The sequence below is a fragment of the Vipera berus genome (assembly GCF_964194415.1).
Source record: "Vipera berus genome assembly, chromosome: 1".
Taxonomy (NCBI): Eukaryota; Metazoa; Chordata; class Lepidosauria; order Squamata; family Viperidae; genus Vipera; species Vipera berus.
This window is the reverse complement of record NC_138202.1, coordinates 57,328,959-57,344,938: the sequence shown is the minus strand read 5'-3', so window position 1 is coordinate 57,344,938 and position 15,980 is coordinate 57,328,959. Positions and strand designations below refer to the sequence as shown.

The window sequence follows — 15,980 nt, the reverse complement described above, 5'->3', positions numbered from 1 at the left end:
GGGCCTATCTGAACATCAGTGTAGTAATTTAAGGGAATCAATCTGTTTGGTTCCAGTAGTTTCACTAACGCCTGCAACCCACATTTTGCATCTAGCTTGGTGACACTTGAGTGTGTTTACTTAGAAATCTCTCCCACCAGCTGCACAGGGATGTGCTTGTTAACCAGTGCTGCACAGAGCTTGCAGCTTCCGTAGAACATGAATTAGATCAGGGTTTTTCAACCTTTTCACCCATTGTACCACTTTTAGGATTTGGCAACATGTGAGTAACACCAGTCGCCTAGCAAGGTGTCAAAAACCTGATGACCAAAAAAAAAAAGAGGGAAAAAAGTGATGAAGTACAGGTAGTCCTTGACTTACAACAGTTCGCTTAGTGACTGAAGTTACAATGGCACTGAAAAAAGTGTCCTCCAAGTCACAGCCAAGCAAGACACGTGCCTGCCCGCCTGGCGGTGCTCTTCCTCCTGTCCGAGGTTTTCATTGTTGTGAGCATTTCTGTTGAGAATTGGTAGCAGGAGTGGGGTGGGGGGGTGTTTGGTTTTTATTTCCCCCCCCCCCGGTCTGCTGGCTGGTTGCAGCAGCTTTTGGTCACTTCACATGAACCTGGGACACTGTGACCGTTATAAATATGAATCAATTGCTAAGCATCTGAATGTAAATCACAAGACTCTGGAGATGCTGCAACATTCCAGCTGATCGGCGCTTCTTCTGGACTCAACAGAAGCAACAGGATCAGTGCCGAGCTCCAGCTGGAGCCTGGCGCTGATCCTGGCACTTCCACTGAGTCCTGACAGCCCTGCAGCTCCAGCCATCTCTCTCTCAGGTTTGTGCGGTGCTGCCATTCCTCTCCCCCACTACCACTTTTCTAGAATGGTCGCGTACCACCTGCCAGGTGCCAATGTACCACAGGTGGTATCCGTACCACTGGTTGAAAAGCCCTGAATTAGATCACATTTGGTCCCTGCTTGGCTAGCTTATGACTCAGTGCATTGTGTAAACCAGTGGTCCCCAACCCTAGGTCCATGGACCCGTATCAGTCTGCTGCATGCCGGGGACCAGTCCACGCAAACAAGTGAAGCCCCATCTGTGGAATCCAGGCATTACGTGAAATTACACCCACTCCAGTGCACGGAAAAACTCCAGGGAACTGGTCCCTGGTGCCCGAAAGGTTAGGGGCATCTGTTCTAGTCCAACCCCTGCTCAAGTTGTAAACCCTATATCATTTCAGACAGGTAGGTATCTAGTCTTTTATTTAAAATATCAAGTGATGAAGCACCTACGACTTCTGAAGGTAAGATGTTCCACTGGTTAATTGTTCTCACTTTTAGGAAGTTTCTCCTTAATTCAAGGTTGCTTTTCTCCTTAATTGGTTTCCAGCCATTGTTTCTTGTCTTGTCTTCTGGTGCTTTGGAAAATAAGTTGGCCTCCTCTTCTTTGTGGTGGCCGTCAAATACTGAAATACTGCTATCATGTCACCCCTAGTCCTTCTTTTCTCTAGTCTGCCCATAGGCAATTCCTGCAACCGTTCTTCATATGTTTTTGTCTCCAGGCCTTTAATCTTCTTAGTTGCTCTTCTTTGCGCTTTCTTTGCACAAAGTCTCAACATCTTTTTTGTATTCCAGGTGTGGTCTTACTAAGGATTTATAAAGCGGTACAAATACTTTACTTGATTATGATTCTGTGCCTCTGTTTATACAACCAAAGATTGTGTTAGCCATTTTGAGTGCTGCCGCACACTGCTGGCTCATGTTTAAGTGATTGTCCACCAGGGCTCCCAGGTCCCTCTCACAGTTACTGTTTTTGAGTCAGGTTGCACCTAATCTGTATTTATATGTTTGTTTTTTCCTGCCTAAGCAAACCTTGTTGTTTGCCATATTAAATGTCATGTTGTTGGATAGGGCCCATTGTTCAAGTCTGTCAAGATTTTTTTGGACCCAGAGCTTGTCTTCTGGGGTGTTGGCTATTCCTGCCAGCTTAATGTCATCTGCAAATTTGATGAGTTCCCCTTCTATTCCCTCACCTAAGTCATTTATGAAGATATTGAAGAGTACTGGGTCTATGATGGAACCTTGTGATACCCCACTGCTTACTTCCCTCCATGTACATGTAGTACTATTAAGTACTACTCATTGAGTACCATTTGTTGCATAATAATGTGGGTCAAAGAGTTGTGCAATATATAAACTGTGACATCATTACATCTAATCAATCAGGGATTGGCACAAAAAGTCTGATGTTCCAAAATTAATGGATCCTTGCAGAGCTACCCTTGAGGCTACTCTGAGGCCTATAGAGCAGGGCTTTTCAACCTTTTCACCCATTGTACCACTTTTAGGATATGGCAACATCCAAGTACCACCAGTCACCTAGCAAGGTGTCAAAAACTTGATGACCAAAAAAAAGGGAAAAAAGTGATGAAGTACAGGTAGTCCTCAACTTACAACAGTTTGTTTAGTGACTGTTAGAAGTTACAATGGCACTGAAAAAAGTGTCCCCAAGCCACAGCCGAGCAAGACACCTGCCTGCCCGCCCGGCTTCGCTCTTCCTCCTGTCCGAGGTTTTCATTGTTGTGAGCATTTCTGTTGAGGATTGGCAGCGGGGGTGGGGTGGGGTGGGTGTTTGGTTTTTATTCCCCCCATCTGCTGGGTGGTTGCAGCAGGTTTTGGTCACTTCACATGAACCTGGGACACTGTGACTGTCATAAATATGAATCAGTTGCCAAGCATCTGAATGTAAATCACAAGACCCTGGAGATGCTGCAACATTCCAGCTGATCAACGCTTCTTCTGGCCTCAGAAGCGCCAGGATCAGCGCCGAGCTCCAGCCCTTCTGCTGAGCCCTGACAGCCCTGCAGCTCCAGCCCTTTCTCACTGAGTCTTGTGCGGTGCTGCCACCAGTTCAGCTCATTCCCCTCCCCCACTACCACTTTTCTAGGATGGTTGCGTACCACCTGCCAGGTGCCAATGTACCACAGGTGGTACCCGTACCACTGGTTGAAAAGCCCTGCTATAGAGAGGTGCCAGTACTACTCAATAGGGAAATTAAACATTGTAATGGATCACCAATGGAATAGACTAGAAATGGATATTCTAGAAAAAAGAAATGAAGAGTAAATTATAAAGAAATGCTAAAGGGTAATAGGTTCAAATGAGAATTTCATCTTAGCTTCCTAAGCTTTCTCCTTCTTTTTTGGAATACAGTAATCCTAAAGGAGCCTAAAATCATAATTAACACTTAAGCTTTCTGTGATCTGAAGGCTATTTTCTAGTTTATATTCTCTCACATGCTGCTTTGAACCATTGAGAGGAAAACAACATTTCTGTGGTTGTTACATTCTTGTGTAGTTTTCATTTTTGTTTGTCTTATTGCACACTTGCACGAACATAAACTTAATTAGATAAAGCTTTTTCTAGGATTGGCATTGCCCATATATACTTGGCTGAAAGTCATTCATGACTTAGTAGTTTAGTTTTCTGAATAGCTTGAAAATCAGCACAGATCTAATTCCATCATGTTTCAAGGAAGAGAGATAAAAAAATGTTTAGACCTAGTTTTGATGGTTTTTTATTTATAGCAAGAATCACTATGAGAATCACTATGGATACTTTGCAATACTGAATATTAATGAAATAATAGAAAAAGCAACAAGTGCTATAATTACACAATAATATTTCCAGGGGTGTTTTTCCCCCTAGGAATTTAAATGATAGTACATAGCGAGAAATATATAAAATTTCTTCCCTTGCTATGTCCTTAATATGGATATTTGTTTAGCAATTGGTAGAGAGACACACATGCTTAATATTGAAGGACAGTATGCATGTGCCTAATACATTAGAGGAATTGTTCAAGAATAATTCATCTATGCAAAGATTACCTCTGCAAGACTGCCAAGGTCACTGAGACTTTGGATTATCTGCTGCATAAAATGCTATTTGTGTATTTTAAAGAGGTAGCTTTCACTTCCCTTTAGACTTCTTTTGAGAGCTGAATTTTGTGAATTTTACCTTTTCACTAGACATTTTGGTACAATATTTAAATAGGTTTAATTTAGATATTTGTTAATTCAATTAAAGCTGTTTCCTTTTCTTTTAGCTAATTTTCTTTTGGTTGTTGATGAAGAAAAGTAATAAATTATAACACTCCAAACAAGGAGTTCATTTCAGAAGAGCTTGCAGTTTTCGTTGTCATTCCCTTTATACTAAAAAATATAAAGGGAAAACAAAATATAAATTTAGTACAAGAGCTTTGTTTGTTTTTTATGTCCTATGATATAAATTTCAAAATTTTAGAACGGAATTCATTTGGTAAAAGCGATGCCAGGGAAAAAACCCAAACAAATATATGTAATACAAATACTAGAGTTCTCACAGTTAGTCATATAAAATAGATGGAATAGCACAGCGTGTAATGTAGTAAGTGCTACATTTAAAAACGCGGTTCAGTTAATCATAAGAATGAATTGGCTGTAGAGAGGAGACTCTGAATTCTAAAAATGGGCATGAAAAAGCATTTAAGTTAGATTACAAATAGTAAGGGTATGTGTGTGCTTACAAAATAACAAGAGAACAAATAACAAGCAATAACAAGTCAGCCTGAACCTACAAATGCTTCAAAAATAAAACTAACTATAAAAATATGAAAAACACTAGTGAGGAGGCATAAGACAAACATCATTTACAACCCATGGGCTTCCAGGACTGTGTTTAAATAATTCTTGGATTTTTCTTTTTTTAAAAAACCTCAATTGATACCCAAGGAACTAAACCAGAGTAGTCACATATACAGCAGAAGATTGAAATTCGTAAAAGAGGTATATTAAAGTATCTATCAGTTTGGATTAGTTGTGTTTCAGTCATTTAATGAGATATTTTTAATCTGTCCCTTTCATGCTGTCAGTTGCCAGAAATATTGAATATCTGTTTTACTCATTTCCTGTTAAAACATTCTTAATATGGGCATTCTTAATATGGTATATCTCTGGTTTATATAATTATGTATCATTTATACTTCCTCCTTAATTAATGGATGGCTTTATTTTAATTCTTACATTTATTTGTGAGTCGCTTAGCTTTTTGATTGTTCTTTTTATTATTAAACTGTCTTTTTTCTACATATTGAAAAAAATATTTTTATTTTTGGATTCCAATGAATTTTCAAAAAATACTTACTTCAGCTTTCCTCCATACATAGATTTCATAAAATCTATCAGGAATGTGATATGTTGAATGATTTAGCAATTCAAAATTCATATAAGGTAAAGGTAAAGGTTCCCCCGCACATGCATGCTACTCATTTCCAACTCTAGGGGCCGGTGCTCATCTCCGTTTCAAAGCCGAAGAGCCAGCATTTGTCTGAGGATGTCTCTGTGGTCATGTGGACGGCATGACTAGACGCCAAAGGCACACGGAATGCTGTTACCTTCCCATCGTAGTGGTCCCTATTTTTCTACTTGCAAAAATTCATATACAGCTCTTATATATCAATTGCATATAACAATTAAAAAAATCCTCCCTTTTTACAACTATAAATCCCTTAATTTGGGGTAGAGTCGGGGCAACTGAGTAGAGCTGAATATTGACTGGCCGGATGCGCTTCCTGAAACCATGTGAAGTTGCAGCAGATATTTTTTCTTTGCGCCCTGAGAGAAAAACATCTGCTGCTACCTAGGATTGAACTCTCAACCTTCTGAGTGGGAGGTGAGCATCTTCACCACTAGACCACCACACCACTCTTAATTTTAACCAAGTGCACATAGCAATGATAGAGATATTCTTCTGTTATCACATGATTGAATAAAAGTTATATTTATATATATTTATACTATAAAAGCTGTGTGAATAGTCCAGTGTAAGCAGAAAAGCAAATTAGTTCATGCATTTTGGTTAAAGAGAAGCTGATAAACTGCAATCTATTTTCAGACTCTACCCTTCCTCCTCTGGGGACTTCATATTTTTTAATACCATAATGTTTAATATTTAAGCATGTGTCTCAAAAATGAAGCTTGATTTTTTTCCCTTATATATATTGTATGTCTAGATCTGTCATTGTCATTCCGTATGACTCATGCATGTTGCTTGCATAACTACAAAACTGCAGATAGACTACAATGAAATAATTATTTTCTTATAAAGTCAGGAGGGCCACGTAATACTGGGAGAAAATCATGAAAACATTTCTTCTTATAGACAGTGTGCACTTTAAAAAAGCATGTAGAATTAGTTTGGTTAGAAAATGTCTACACAGTTCATTATTATTTAATCTTATTTTACTTTGTACAGACAAGCTATCTGGCCTAGTGTGAGGCTTCACACAGCCAATTACCTCAAGGTGTTTAGTTCATATATTATTTAGAGCACAAATCTTGTACAGGTTGTCCATTGATGACCCTGTGAGGAGTCTATAGTAAATGCCTTTCATCACTGTTGCCTGACTCTTTCACAGGGGAGCCTGCTGAGCTAAGCAAGGCAGGACAAGGGAGGATTTGTGCGATAGCAGAGAGATATGCAGGTTAACTGACAGAGTACACAGTAGAACTGCTTCCACCATTCAGGAGGAAAATGAGAAAGGGTGGGGGAGTCCTTAAACTAATTAGCTATTATTGCTTAAGCAGATAGAATATTATCCTGTAAGATATGCTCTAAAAAACAACTTGATGATTTAAGGCACCTTTCTCACAGACATTCAACTTAGTAGCAAGCAATTATCTAACATGTAGACAGGAACTAGTGTGAAACATGGCTCTTTCTTCATTTGAGGTTGTTTCTTCAATTCATAATGACTGTTTTGACATGTGGAGCCTTATCTAGCAAGGTGCTCTCGGGATAGCCTGGTAGGAGACTTTGACTTGTCTAAGTACAGTAATGGGCTGGTTGGAACTGATGAGTTTGTATGTCAATAACAATGTCTAGCCTAGGCTGAAAGTGCCAGGCATTTAACTGGGGACTGGTACTAATTTCAGAACTAATACTGAGCTGTTCCACATCAGTGCTTTCAGCAGGTGGCTGAAACTGACAGTGTAAAGGGGAAAAAAAGTGAGGGAAAATTACCATTATAATACAGAATTTCTCTGATTGAATTGACTGATTATACCGTCAAAGGGGACTGGCTACACTTAAGACAAGAGGGGAAAAATTTTAAAAGAATTCCTCAGACAATTTAGCACAGTCGAATATTTGAAAAAGATAATAGAGCAAGATTTTAAAATCCAAAGCTATTTTTATTTACTTTTATTTATTTTATATTTATGGCATTCAGGGCTTGTTTTCTTATTTTTTCTTATACTTCTACTTATTGCAATTAACATTCTTCTTTATGCTAAAGGTAAGACAAATCTCTTCCTTCACCTTGTATTTCTATAGCCATATTTACAAGGCAGCAGCGCTGTGGAGGCTTATATGTAAATGAAAATTTAAAACAATTGAATTATTTTAGCTATGACCAGTGTATTATAGAAGGACAGAGATAATTGAATGCCTAATGCAGAAAATTAAAATATTCCCCTTGTGTACTAAAACCATTATCATAAAGCAAAATGTTACTTTTCAAATCTAGAAAAAAGTGATTTATCATGGTAAAATTAATAATCTTAATGCTATTTAAATATGTAAGTATAGTGTAAATGAGATGTAGCCTATTTAGTGTAGACCTCTGAAATAAATGCACTTATTATGACTTATTTAAAAAAAACTGCCATAATAGAAAAACATTTGCTTTTATGTACTTTCTTACTGACCAGCACATAACAGATATTCTTTCTTTTCTATATATTTATCTGTAAAATGCAACATGAAAATGATACGCCAGTGTTCCTTACTTTGAAGTCTTTTACTCATGGAAGATATTTGATGGAAGTAGAATTTGGTAGTTCCCTGATTTTTTTTAATGCACACTGAGCTCTTACCCCCAAAATAAAACACAACCGGAAAATAAGCCCTAGAATGATTTTCAGGATGCTCGTAATATAAGTCCCACCCCAACAATAAGCCGCAGTTAAGATCATCAGCCAAATGGATGCATTTAGTACCATATTTCCCTGAATATAAGCCCTAACCGGAAAGTCAGCCCTAATGCGTCTTTTGGAGCAAAACTTAATATAAGACCCGCTGTTTTTTTCAGGAAACACAGTATAAATAAATAAAAACACATTTAGCCTCTCCCAACACTGAAGACAAGAGATTCCTCCTCAGTTGCTGCTTAAAGGACCAGAAATCAAACTTTCCACATCTGTGCCTGGCTCAAACAGCGTTCGGGCTAAATAACCACGTTCTAAATTGGAGGTCCCCAACCTTTTGAGCACCAAGGACCCGTTCTATGGACAGAGGTTTTTCTGCGGCCTGGAGGGAGCATGGTTTCATGTACTGCCTGTATCCCGCAGATGGGGCTTTGTTTGTGCAGACCAGGGCCAGTCCACGAACTGGGGGTTGGGGACCCCTGTTCTAAATGGTGCCCTTGAAAGTAACTCACCAACCATATTTACCTACCTGTCTGGTTCCAGAATTTAAACCAAATGATAACTGAGCTATTGGCATCAGATCATCTACAGAACCTACAGTGTATCCTTGCATCAATTGAATTTCAGGATGCACTCTTGGAGAGCTATGACCCTCTCCCCTAGCATTTAACCCAAACTAGCAATAGCATCATACCAAGCCAAGTTTGACAAGGATTGTGTTAATGCTAAATAGGAATGCTTTTCCCCCTAAAATACTTTTTTTAGATTTTTCTTTTTATATGTTTTAGTTTTTTATGTAATTGTATTTAGTTGTATTGTTATGCTTTTTAATCCATCACTCCTTTTGTTGGTTTTCGACTGGAATAAAGTTTTAATTTGATTTGAAATTATACTTTAGTGCCATCTTGCAATTCATTTAGCTTTAATATGTTCATCCTTCAATCCAAATAATGTTCTATTATTTATTTGTATTTTATGTTTGATAATGAATTCAGTCTACCTTACAATCCTACCTGGTGTTTTTACTAAGTGTTAAATAAGATATTGGTTGTTTGTTTGGTTTGCATTTTAATAATGTCCCCAATTACTTAAATTTCAGGTTCTAAACTTAGATATTGTGTGTATACATATTTGCATAAATAGATGGATAGAAAAGAGATTCAAACTAAGGATGAAAGCAATCTCACCTTGCCTGATGGTAAAGTTGGCTAAAAAAAATGTTTGGCAAACAAACTCTGTAGATAATCCAGAAATCATTAGGTGGCATCAAACCTTTGCCTCAAAATGCCATTCATAGAACATTCATATTTTTTCTACAAATATCTTTTAAAAGTCTTTTTTCAATAATTTTAAATGGGAACCAGCAGAAAATGTAAACCCTTCTAATAGCTATGTTATTTCTTTTGCCTCTCTCTTGGATGGAAAATTGACATGCATTTTTTAAATGTTGCTTCCCATGACATGTTACCACATTGTTGCTTTCAGCCTGTAGCTGTTTTTATGTTTGACTTCTAAATCCCTACAATAAGGATTTATTAAATCTGCTGACACCACCTTACCCATAACATGAATGTCACAATCATGAGGCTAATGATAAATGACACACATTTTAAAACATTTAATAGAGTCATTGCCTTAAAGTGAAGCCCATATTGCTAATATTAATGGAGTAGGAACTGCCCAGAGTGGATCTAAATTATCAGCAGTATTCATACTATATAGCATGGCAAGAGATAAATACATAATAAATCACTCTGTGTGTGTGTGTTTGTGTATACACACACAAATATGTGCTTCTCATTTATACAATGTGTTGGCTGTTATTAAAAAAATAGTTTTAGATTTATTTGAAAAAAAATACAGCATTCTGTTATATAGTTTACATGCATTTATAAAATTTTTATGACTACATATACTTACAGACAAAGCTTCATTTTTTCTGATTAATTTGTAATGATGGATAAGTATAATTACTTTGCTGATATTCTGTGGAATAAAAGGGAGTTTTTAAAGGACACTGTTACATTCTGTGTCACACACCAGATTTGAGAAGATTTGGCCAAAACACCTCCTTCCATCCAGCACTACACTTCATGACAGTTTACTTCCCCCAGTAAATTTGTCAAGTGGGAATTTGGGCGTTCTTCTTTTTCCTTCAAGCATCTTTAATAACTTGTCTCAAACTAAACTATGAAAAGGACCACGTAACCATTTTGAGTAGATAAATATAGTCAGATCATGCGTTGTAATAGCACTTTGCTTCATAGTCATGAACTCAGTAAATATTTTATAGTCTGGGTGAAAATGCTGGAAAAAAGAAGAAAATAGAATGGGATGGAATGGCAAGTGATTCGTGGTATCTACAATAAATCAGTGCCATTCAAATGAGGTCAGAGGAGGATTATCAAGATAGTGAGGAATTGTATGTTTAGTAACTAAAGGGTGATCATACAGAGAAAGGGGAACTTTTTCTCTGGTGTCTTAGAGGCACTGCTTTTTTTGTAAAAGAAAAAGGTGCCGGAACTCACACATGCCTTGCCCTACCCTACAAGGTTCCATCCAAAAAAGGTGCCGGAACTCCGTTCTGAGCGTTCTATGAGAAAAAAAGCCCTGCTTAGAGGTCAGAAGCAAAACTAATGGTCTGAAGTTGAAGAAACGTAGATTTACTTAGATATTAAAAGGAATTTCCTGACAAAAAGCTGGCAACCAATAGAATTGATTGCTTTGTAGAGGGTTAGGTTCTCCTTTCCTGGAAATTTTGAAATGGAGACTGGATAGCCTTCTGTCCAAATTACCTAATTGGATCATGTGCTGAGCAGGAGTTGGACTAAATGATCTCTTCCAGATTCTGTGATTCTGTTCACTGACTCAAGTTTACAATATTGCCAAACTCCCATCATTTATTTTTAACTGGGGCTTATATGGAAGAACATCATTTTTTTCTGAATTTTGTTGTTCATCTTTCTTTTCTGAATTTTAAATGTAGGCTATTTTTAATTATATTTTAAAGGCTGCATATGAGCTAAGATTAAATGTGAGCACGTGCTTTTTATTTAAAAACTAAATGAAAGAAGTGTTAGACTAATGAAACATTTGAGAAAGAACTGTTCTTCTCCAGCATGATAGATGGAGAATCCACGAATGGGTTAACTCTGTCTTCCTGCCCAATTAGACTAAGTCAGTCAAACTTGCCACGCCTCTCCTGGGCCAGGACATCTCCCAGTCATGACTTAGTCTGTGCCCAGAATAGACGTGTAGACGTCTTGATTTTGGCTCCCAGAAATCTTGCTGAATCATCTCTTCTGAGTAATTGAGCAGGTCGTGTGTGTGTGTGTGTGTGTGTGTGTGTGTGTGTGTGTATGTATGTATGTATGTATGTGTATATGTATATGTATTTCCCCTTCATGGATTCTTCAATTAGATAGCATTCTTTTCAAGATTGGAGTTTTGCTTTTCTCCTTCCAGCTGTAACTCTAATTGGCTTGTAGCTCTAATTGAGCTCCAGCCTTCCGGAGGTCTCAACTGTTTTCACCGTTGCAAGTCCGTGGGGAAGTTTTTTCCTCAATTAGATAGCTTTCACTGTAGTTCTTTCAGGATCTTATCTTTCTCTCAGAAGCCCCAGGCTGTTCTTTCGCAGCACGCTAGTTGCGACCGCCATTTTGAATTCCGGCTTACCAGCAGCTGGCCGAGAGGAGGCTCTTCGTCAGAAAGCCTTTTTTAAGCTGCCTTTTTAAGCGTGCTGATAGCATCAGAGGCACGGGAAGACTCTCAGAACTGCCTGCCTTCTCTCCTGAATTAAGGGGGAAGGACAGGTTGCTTCTCTTCTTTCACTATCAGCAGTAGCGGCCGCTATTTTGGGTGCCACAATCACATTGCTTTTCCTCTAAAAAGGCTTGTTCAGCCTTCTTTGCTAGCTTCTGAGAAGGGGGGGAGATTTCAGCCCCCCCCAAAGAAAATATACTTCAAAGGTGTTTACCTTCCCTTCCAGCTCAGGGAAATTGGTCCCTGAGCCTCTGGTCAGTTCGCAGGGGTCCTTTTTCAGGCTCCTCCTCTCACAATCATTGCAGAGGGTTCTGAGTTCAGATCCCTTCTGTCTGTAGCACAATCATTATTTTATTTATTTTTATTTATTTAGATTTATATACCGCCCTTTCCCGAAGGACTCAGGGCGGTTTACAGGGCATTTAAAAAACAGTCAATACAAACGTTAAAACAAATTAAAAGAGATTAAATAGAACCCTGAGAAAGTTAAAACCCAGTTAAAATTAAAATTAAAAATATTCTCAGCCTGGGCCAGAGAGCTCGAAGAGCCAGGTCTTTGCCTTGCTCCAAACCTTGCAAAGTGGATGGTCAAGTGCAGGAGGCTTCAACTGTAGTGCTAGGCCTCAACCTAACTGTCTCATTGTCCATTCCAACAGAAGACGTGTGCTGGCCGTGCCATCGACCTCACAGAAGCATACCTTCACATTCTCATCCTTCCCGCCCACTGGAGGTTCCTCAGGTTTTGTTACAAGACTCACCATTACCAGTACAGAACCTTACCGTTCGGCCTTTAGTAGGCCCCAAGAATGTTTACCAAGATCTTGGTGGCGCTGACCATGCATTTGAGGTCCATCCCATGCGCATCCAGTGCAATCTGGACGACATTCTCATCCAGTCCCTATTGGTCCAGGCGGCTCAATCGGACCTGGCTTTGTCTATCAAGACTCTCCAGGACCATGGGTTCTCGGTAAACTTTAAAAAGAGCCAGACAGTTCCCTCAACCCACCTTCTTCATTTGGGCGCAGTCATAGACACCGAACTGTGAAGGGTCTGTTTATCTCAGGACCGTCAGGACAGCATCAGAGCCCTGGTCCTTCAGGTCCAGAGGGAGCGTGTAGTCATCCTGGCCATTCTTTCCCAATTGTTAGGGAAGTTGGTTTCCTGCATGAGAATAGTCCCATGGGCCAGACTACATTCCAGAGACCTGCAATGGTTTTTTGCTTCTGTTCAGAGACTGGACACCAGCTCCTCCAACCAAAGGGCAAGGGTTCCGTCTCGGACCCTAAACTCCCTCCAGTAGTGGACCTTGCCAGCAGTACCCAGGGGCTCCTTGTTCCAGGAGCCCATTCGGATCACCCTGGCTACGGACGCCAACCTGTTTGGCTGGGGGGGCGCATCTAGGGTCTCAGTTGGCTCAGGGCTGGTGGTCCCGGTCCACCCTGAAGCACAACATAATTGGTTGGAGCTCAGAGCCATACATCTGGCCCTATGCCACTTCCTCAACAGGGTGGCGAGACAACGTAGCGGCAAAAGCCCATGTGAACCGGCAAGGGGGTACCTGTTCCAGGTCCCTTATGGCCGAGGCCCAACTGTTGGGCTCTTGGACAGACACCAACCTCATTACTCAGGGCCAAGTAAGGCAAATCAACAGGCAAACTTTCTCAGCAGGTCGACAGTGGCTCAGTCTGAATGGCACCTGCATCCCAGTCTCTTCGAGGAGATATCACAGGTTAGGTCGGCCAGTACTGGATCTGTTCGCTTCTCTGGCGAATTCGCAGCTCCCGATGTTTTCCTCCTGGTTCCCCTCTCCAGGGGCAGTGAGGATGGATGCCCTCCACAGCCCTTGGCCCAGGGGCTTGTTGTATGCCTTTCTGCCTCTCCCTCTGATCCCGGCAGTCATTTGCAAGTTACTGCAAGAGCGGGCAGAGGTGATACTTGTTGCACCACACTGGCCAAGACGGCCGTGGTTTGCCGACCCTGTGAGTCTGTCACTCTCTCCTCCATGGAGGATTCCTCCAGATCATGTTCCACTCAGCCAGGAAGCTCTGCATCATCCAGAACCCCAGTGGCTCCAGTTGCCCATCTGGCACTTGAAAGGCGGCTCCTGACACATGAGTCTTATTCATTGGAGGTAATTACAATGATTCAGGCCTCCAGATGGCCTACAACAAACAGGATCTATAACTCCACTTGGGAGAGTTTCTGTAGTTGGTGTGATAAGAACCAGTTAGATCTTTCGACTATTACTATCCCAAGGATCTTGGACTATTTATTGGAGGGGCTTAACAAGGGCTTTGCGCCCAATACCATCCGCTGACAAGTAGCAGCTCTCTCCACCATATTTACTTGGCTCAAGTCATTGGCTCAACATCCTATGGTACAGTCATTTCTCAAGGGTGCGACCAACACCACACTTCCAGTGGTTTACTGGTGTCCCTCTTGGGATTCGTCACGGGTCTTGCAAGCCCTTACCTCTCCTCCATTTGAACCCATCAGGACCTGTACTCTGCGGTTCTTGACAGTTAAGGTGGCTTCTTGGTAGCCGTCACATCGACTAGATGCATTTCTGAATTGGCAGCTCTCTCTGTCAGGCAGGACTTATGCGCTTTTCATGCTGACAGGGTGTTCCTTCGATTGGATCCCTCTTTTATTCCTAAGGTCAATACCTTGTTTCATACAGTGCAGGAAGTCATTTTGCAGGATTCTTGTCCTCATCCATCTCTTGCCTTGGAATGGCAATGGCACAATCTGCATGTGCCACTATATTAAGCGGACAGCGTCTTTTCGCAAGTCGGAAGCCCTCTTTGTTTCCTTTCAACCCTCTACTATGGGGTGGAAGGTTTCTGACTCCACTATAGGCAGGTGGATCAGAGCTTGTATTGCAGGGGCGTGCCAATCTCATTCCCTGTCAGTTCCCAGGCGTATCACTGTTCCACTCTTAGTGCTGCACCTTCTGCAGCTTGGGCGACACAGGCATCCATTGGGGACATTTGGAGGGCGGTGACATGGTCCTCGCCTTTTCCTTTTTTGAGGCTTTATAACCTGGATAGGTTTGCCTCCGCAGGCCTCATTTGGCCGGAGAGTGTTGCAACAGGTAGTGCCACAGGGTGGGACACAGGCCCAGACTGATTTCCTCCCATAGGGACAGGGCAGCTTTGGTTTGTCCCATTTGTGGATTCTCCATCTATCATGCTGGAGAAGGGGCGTTGTCTTACCTGAACGCCTTTTCTCAGCATGATGATGGAGAATCCACACCCACCCCTCAGTGTCTATCAGGTCCTGTGTCAGGGGTATGGGAGCCAACACGTCGGACTGTCATCATTTGCTTCACCTTCATCATGACTGGGAGATGTCCTGGCCCAGGAGAGGCGTGGCAAGTTTGACTGACTTAGTCTAATTGGGCAGGAAGACAGAGTTAACCCATTCGTGGATTCTCCATCATCATGCTGAGAAAAGGTGTTCAGGTAAGACAACGCCCTTCTACATATTTGCCCCATGGAAAAAGGATTAAAGAAGAACTCTGGTGATTGTTGATGTCAGCAACTAAATATAAAAGGTACTGATGTCTATATTTAACTATAATCTTATATTGTAATCAAACCTCCCAGTTCTCTAGTTACCTTTCTTCATTTCCTTAAAAAAATTATAGCCTTATGTATTAGTATGCCAAACTAAAAATGTTACATTGCTTTTACCCTTTTGCCTAGTTTTGTACAATTATAGTCAAGGCTTTCTGGTTTCTTTTAACACTAAATAATATAAATACGGACATCATTTAGAGATTTGATTATATATATTTCGAATTTTGCATTCGATATATTCCTAAGAGATATAAACATTCCTAAATCTAACTTATATCTAACTGTGCCTTTGTTATTACAACTTCCAATGAGAAATCTGATCTGTTCTTCTTGCATTCCACAATTTTCTCTAGTAGTGCAGTTCAAATGAATCCATATTTTTCTTGTTCCCTTTTCTGTTGATTTAGTTTTTGTTGCCTTATGTTACAATTGGAAAGTCCACTTTTGTTGTCCGTGTGAAGTCTTTATGTCTCAGTATTTAGTCTCAATTTGCTAGTCTTTCTTCCAAGTAGCAGATGTTTCTTTATCTCTTACTATAGACAGCATCCCTGTGAATGTTGAGCTTAGGAAGATAAAACATGTTGGTGCTTCAACATCTGCTTTGGCAATTTGTACTGGGATAAATTTTTTATGGATATAATCTTATGTTTTATAATACTGAGCAGTAGATTTTTTTTCTTCAC

General features: G+C 40.3%; 1 protein-coding gene across 5 annotated transcripts in view; it reads left to right on the top strand.

The window, feature by feature from the left end:
• The window catches only part of NPAS3 (neuronal PAS domain protein 3), a gene marked incomplete at both ends in the record, with an annotated part of 788,541 nt that overhangs the window by 206,346 nt on the left and 566,215 nt on the right, over nucleotides 1-15,980 (top strand). The window lies entirely within an intron of this gene.